Source organism: Palaemon carinicauda, chromosome 33, assembly GCF_036898095.1.
Source record: "Palaemon carinicauda isolate YSFRI2023 chromosome 33, ASM3689809v2, whole genome shotgun sequence".
NCBI lineage: Eukaryota > Metazoa > Arthropoda > Malacostraca > Decapoda > Palaemonidae > Palaemon > Palaemon carinicauda.
The window spans coordinates 74479188-74486301 of record NC_090757.1 but is presented as its reverse complement, the minus strand read 5'-3'; the positions used below and the strand labels follow the sequence as shown (position 1 = coordinate 74486301).

General features: G+C 34.6%; 1 pseudogene; it reads left to right on the top strand.

The window, feature by feature from the left end:
• The window catches only part of LOC137626260 (uncharacterized), a 17920-nt pseudogene that overhangs the window by 8923 nt on the left and 1883 nt on the right, over positions 1 to 7114 (top strand).

Genomic DNA, 7114 nt, shown 5'->3' with positions numbered 1-7114 from the left:
ACCCAAAACTATGATTAACGTTTTAATGATGAAGTCATCAGGATGTTTTAAGAGGTCTAAAAAACAAATCGCGGTGATTTATCTGATGGTAATATCTAAACTAATTGAAGTAGAATACTTTCACAGTCTTACTGATACTATTTTAGAATTGTAGTTACTACTGTTGACGAGTGTAAATATCCACAATCTGAGACACTGACTACAGCCATACCCATTCTGAAAAGTGCTCTCGATTATCAGGACTTACGTACACCATACAAACCTATTTCGCATCTATCCTTTATGGCAAAAGGGCTAGAATATGTCATTCTTGAACTACCAATTAGTCATTTCGGAAGTATGAAACACTACCGAATAACCAGTCAGAATACAGACAATTATATTCTACAGAGAAAACTATATGCAGTATTGTAAATATGATTTACTGGCAATAGTGGACGACGACAGGTGTGGCTTTTTTTCGTATCCAATCACACAAATATTATTCATTCCAGGACCTCGAAGATCAATTTGTTGCATAATATTCTTTAGTATATGAAAGCGTATTAGTTTGACGGCTGTTTTTCGGGTCCTACACTGCAGGGGAACCCTACTCTCTACAGGACCTCCACAGTCATTTTTATCTTGTTCGTTCAGAGTATTCAACATTGCAAAACACGTATTGCTCATTTACTGTTAAATCGTCACTGTCAAAGGACGAACAGAATAAGAGGGAGTCTTCAGTTTCCTCTTGAAAGCCTTAATGTTTTTAATCATTCGGATGTCTCGTGGGAGCTTATTGTATTATGTGCTAATTTTCTAATCGAAGCACTTGAAAAAAAAAAACCTCACCAGTTTCCAATTGAGAGCCTTATATATACATTCATTTGGTATCTAGTGGGAAATTGACAGCCTACGTCAAAGACAAGGTATCTAGATGGATACAATAGATTCCCAATTAATCAACATATGAAAAATAATAGAATAGTAAATATCTCGAAGAAAATAAAACGGAAATAAATTAAAAACGTAAATCATACCTTGGTTTCAAAATAAAAGCATTACAAGTTCACCTATTGGCCAAACTATACGAGAGGCTATTTACAGTAGCCAGTACGGGCTAGAGTCTAGACTGTAACCAAACTCTGAACCATAAAGAAAGCATTATCATAAGACAAATTATGTTTTAGGAAATGCTACGATCATTGCAAGATGATCAACATATCTCAGATAGCCTACTTTGCCTGGAAAAATAAACATGACGTAATAAAGGCACTTATTTTAGAATTTGGTTCCTAAACAGCAATATCCAATAAGGAGTAACACTACTGAAGGGTGTCGCTGCTATATTCCATAATTGGGGAGCCATAAACACTTTTGATTAGTTTTGTACCATATTGCCAAAAGTAAAATTTAAAATCATTAATTACCTCAGTATCTGTATACAGCCAATTTTGTACGTAGTAAGATCAAAATTATAACATACTATAACAAATGCAGCCGTGTCTTGTCCTCTGCAGGACAAAGCCTCAGACATATCAATTCATGTCTGGGGTTTAGCCATTTTTCATGGTGGGAGATTTTGGTCTGATAGCTCACCACAAATCAACCTAGTATGGGTGGGCCTGGCCAGTACAACTTTGCTCATCATGGCGATACGCAAACCCTTTAACCACGTCCAGGTATCTACACCCAGGAAGGGTATAACTGTTATAATATCTCAACCAAGACTTTCAGAATTAAAAATGTACAGAAAAACTGGTACTTCATAGCTACCCATAGAAAAGTCAAAATACTTTCGTTGTTGATTATCGTAGATCAATTGAAATAATATATTTCATTACACAGACTTTAAGGTCAAGTATCAAACTTTTTATAAACACCCCCATTTACCACGACCGTAAAATTAACAAAAATTTAAACTAGTTGAAGATGAAATGATGTACGCATATAAAGATTTTATAATCACGCTTTCAATTAAAGTTTGATAAAAAAAAAGAAAAAAAAAAAAACAATGACAATGAGTAGGCCCGTCTACTTAACGAAGATCTTGTAAATTGTTGAAGACCACTTTGGCCTGACTGATCGAAAAACAGACCAGAGAAACCCGCCCCAACTTTGAGTCGTTCCTAGGGCTCTCATATGACGTTCAAGATATTACCTCAGAAATTACCTACACTTTCGAAAAACTACCTTGGATACTAAAAAAAAAATCCCCATAAAACGTAAAATATTATAGCATGATTAACGAGAGCCCTTTTGTTAAAAAAACTAGAAAGATAATTGGGTGAAGAGAGGGAAGGATAGGGTGTATGGATTTGTCATTTTTTTTACCGGGCCTGATGGGTATGTCAATCTAAAATTGAAAGCAGCAATGTTTACAGAGAAGGGTGTTATTCAAGAGAAAAATTGATTTAAAACTATTGAAATTTCTTCAAAATTTAGAATGCCCAACGTCCAGATTACCTTAAAATTACCTTGAAAGTACCATTACTCTGGACATTTCCTTAAATCAACCAAAATTACTCAAACTGAGGTATTTATCTTAAAAATGAGGCACTCTCCGTTTTTTACCACATTGTCACATGTGAACAATTAGTTCATTATATTAAAAATATAATTTTATAATGGTTAAAAACAGAAGCACTGATCCTTTATAACAAGCCTTAAAGTCAAAATATTTTGCTGCTAATTATTACAGAATTATGTCACACCCTCTGAGAGCGATCAGACCTAAGTCTCCAACCATCACCATGCTAAAGTTGGCCGGCGTGGTGATGAAACCTGACATGAATTGAGTTGTCTGAGGCCTTTGTCTTGCAGTGGACTAGCAACAGTTGCATTTGTTGTTGTTATTGTTGTCGTATAAGTTATAATTATAATCAAACTAAGTACAAATTTAACAGCCCACAGATACTTAGATACTTAACGAAGGGAATTTCACATTTGGCAACATGGTAGAAAACTAATCAAAAGTCACGCCTTCGATTCAATTTCAAGTTGCTTAGTCAACAAAGTATGAAAGACAGTTGATTTATGCAATTATGCGGATCACTATTAAGTCAGCAATTTCCCCATGAAGGTAAACCTCACTTAGTAACAAAATTAATTCATGCAAAATATATTCAACCACCTTATAACTAAACGAAGACTGCCGGTATTAATTACTAAACAAGGGTTTCCATTTCCAGATTAAAATCTGACTTTTTCTGAAAATTCACTGACAACGAGTAGACCAACCTTCTTAAACGAAGAACATGCGCAGAAAGCCAGTTCTGTCTGGTTGGTCGACAAACAGGTAAGGAACTCCATCCCCCCTTACAGTAAGATTGATTGATTGATTGATTTAAAGTTTTCAGGCATCCTCCTTACAGTAAGAGTTTAGTTATTACTAATGAGGTAATTATACATCCGCTATTGGAATATGAAAAAAATATGAGAGTTGCATACAAAATAAAAGGTTTTCACAAGAATATTTTCTAAAAATTTAAATAAAAAGCTGTGTTTCTACTTGGGCTTTTATAACGGTAATTTCCTACTTTACTTTAAACTTAATTCATATGTATTGGTGGTATAAAGTCCACTAAGTTCAAATTAAGCCTCTTGTTCTACCAACCACTTCTGCGCAATTGCATGTGCTAAGATGACTAAATCTAATCTTGCAAATAATTTATATCTTGGGATATATACACTTCATATAATTTATATCTTGGGATACACTTCCGTATATTTAACATTTAAATGGATTCGATGCATAGAGAGAGAGAGAGAGAGAGAGAGAGAGAGGAGAGAGAGAGAGAGAGAGAGAGGAGAGAGAGAGAGAGAGAGAAGATTGAAGTTCTCTGGCATCCTGACATCGAAGGTCATTGACGAAGAGAGAGAGAGAGAGAGAGAGAGAGAGAGAGATGAGAGAGAGAGAGAGAGAGAGAGAGAGAGAGAGAGAGAGAGAGAACTTATTAACACCGAATTGTTAAAGGATGTCTTCAAATTTACCTCTACGAAAAGATAGCTTTGTCGAAAGACTTGAACGAAAGTTTCTTGGAAATTTTACCGACTATGGAACTCCTTGTAGCTGACTTAGGATATCAATGTTATTCTCACTCTCAACTAAGAATAAACTTCAAGTTGTTATGACAAATGTTGCAGGGACACTGAAACTAGAGCTCTTACGTAATTAGTACTTCTGTGGGAGACCCACTCACGAAACTTAAGAGTTTGCTAACAAAATATTTAATAAATAACTGAAATAAAAACAGTGGAGAGAGAGAGAGAGAGAGAGAGAGAGAGAGAGAGAGAGAGAGAGAGAGAGAGAGAGAGAGAGAGAGAGTACTTCACAAGAATTCGTTAATGTGATATAAAAGCTAAGAGCTTTGACAAATTCCTCCTTTGGTGTTGGAAACTCTCTCTCTCTCTCTCTCTCTCTCTCTCTCTCTCTCTCTCTCTCTCTCTCGCGCGCGCGCGCGCGCGTTTTTGTTTGCATTCGGTAAATGCATTTAAAAAATATTACATATTATCAACATTGTAATCATTCGTGTGATGAATTAAGAATTTTACCACAATTTCTACATGAGAGTACATCGCTTGTAATTTCAATCAAGAGACTACAGTAGTCCCCTTCACTTTGAAAATACGCATTAGCCCAGAATCAGATTTTGCATTATTAAAGATATAAATTACTTGGAGCTGAACCTTGAACTTGAAAGTTTAAAATAATTCCTTTGGAAAAATAAAATCTGATAGGCCTATTTAATTTCTAATTTCACGAACATATCGAAGAAAGTAACTGTGAAGGATGAAGCCATAACTAAATTCTCATTCTTCTTCATAAAGGATTTGGAATATAATATCTATCATTGTTTGTAACAACAAACACACCTGCAGTCAGGTCCAGGGGAATACCAAAAGTATAACTTAAGAAATTACAAAACATAATAATGAGGAGTAAGACTGATAAAAGGTGTCCCACCTTGAGAAAGGATCACTCCTATACTAATTGATTTACACTGGCTGCCTATTACAGAAAATTTAGTTTAAATTATGTACAATAACCAATAAAGTTATCAGAACCGGACGTGCAAATTATCTAAGAGAATTGCTACATGTTGTGCAGCCAACAAATCGTGTTGACACGAGAATAGTTACAGACGGTTTCAAATTACTCGAACCTAGATATATGTCTACTTGAGGCTCTAGAGCTTTTAAATATGCGGTCCCAAAGACTATAAAATAAGCTCCGACGAGACATCCGAATGATCGAAGACATTAAGGGTTTCAAGAGGAAACTAGAGAAATTTTTGTTGTGTGTGTGCTTCGATAGTGTGGATTTGACAATAAATGAGCAAAATGCGATGTAAAATGTATAATACTCTTGAACGAACATAATGAAATGACTGTGGAGGTCCTGTAGAGAATAGGATTCCCCTGCTGTATAGGACAAGAAAAGGAGACCTTAAAGTAAAGTATAGATTTGAAAAAAAAAAAAAAAAAAACCGAGAAACGATCAACTAAATCAAGGTTAGCAGAACTTGATAATAGGCAAAGGATAGGTCTACACAGAGAGAGAGAGAGAGAGAGAGAGAGAGAGAGAGGGGAGAGAGAGAGAGGGAGAGAGAGAGAGAGAGAGAGAGAGAGAGAGAGAGAGAGAGGAGAGAGAGAGAGAGAGAGAGAGAGAATATCTGGAGGTAGCTTAATTGGTGGGCGTGGCTAATATAGCTAGTTCGCAACCAATGTAGAGTGAGACAATGTTTCCTAAAGCAAAATAACTGTAGCTTATATATTTGTCTCAAGGATTGCATGTATTTGTATTCAAACGAATTATATTTGTGTATTCATACAGTATGTATGTACCAAATTATAACAAAGAATTCATTTTGTATATTAGTGAAATAATGATTCTGTGAGAATGTTGAGTTGTCCACTCAAATATATTTTTTATCAAGTAACGAATAACTTTCCAACACATATCAGTTGAAATTCTTAGTTCCTAATTACTTTTGTAATGCAAATAATTTGCACAAATGACAGTTTCCACCATAATTTCCACCATCAAATTCACACCTTTTAAAATGTGAAAAAAAATCTCTAATAAAATTTATTACCAGATTAAATTAAAGTATGCGATTAAAACAGTTCTTCCTTTTTTTTTTGATAAAACATTGAGCAGATATGGAAATACGACAATATTTCAATCACAGGAAAAAAACCCCCACAGAAAGCAGGTATTATAAACATTTGATGTAGATTCTAAAATCTAGGCCTACGGCTATAGGCATTGGTAATATCCCCATTCATATTTACAATAACAGCTACAATTATAGGTGATTACAGTGTCCCTAACTAGAACTCAAACTACACAGCTACAATTATACAGTCCTATTGTAGATTAGAAAATTAAAACCACACCTGGAAAAAAAATCTCATTTAATAACCTTTTATTTATTAAGGGAATCACCTCCACACGCTAAAAAGAGCATTTTGTTAAATGTCTTTTCATAAAAATTCTTCGCCAATAAAAGACCCTTAAAGAAATTTGATGGTTTACTAGCAATTGCGGTAACCTACAACACATATAATATATTCGTATCTCCAGTATTTTGAGTAATAAAACAATAGCGAGAAAATAATAAAAACAATATAACCTTGTAGTGTGTGTCCCTTCTTGCCCATTAAAGCCTTTGTTATTCACAGAATTACAATTTAAAAGTCAAGACAAATCTTTCTTCCTCTCTCTGTGTCAGGGACAGAAATGAACCTTCTTCTACTGTCTACACTCTACACTGTCAAGGACATCCCTAGACGGCCCCTAAAAGTTCCCCAGATCAGCATTGCTTTCTCCAGGTAGTCTCCAACAAAAATTGAACCTATAGCCTACTGAATACTGTACAATATACTCCTGTATCTTCTATGATTATAATATATTCTTCATTTAATTTCAATTATGGTATCTGTGAGACCACAAACAGTAAAATTTAGTTTTTTTAATCTTGAACTCATGTTCTGATTTCAGTTTGTGCTCTGAAATATATATTAGCCAAATTATAATTGTAATGAATGCCATACCAACGGAAAACCAATAAAACCCATTTAAGTCATTCACAGTAATTCTAAATCTTATCGAAGACTGAAAAATTATCCA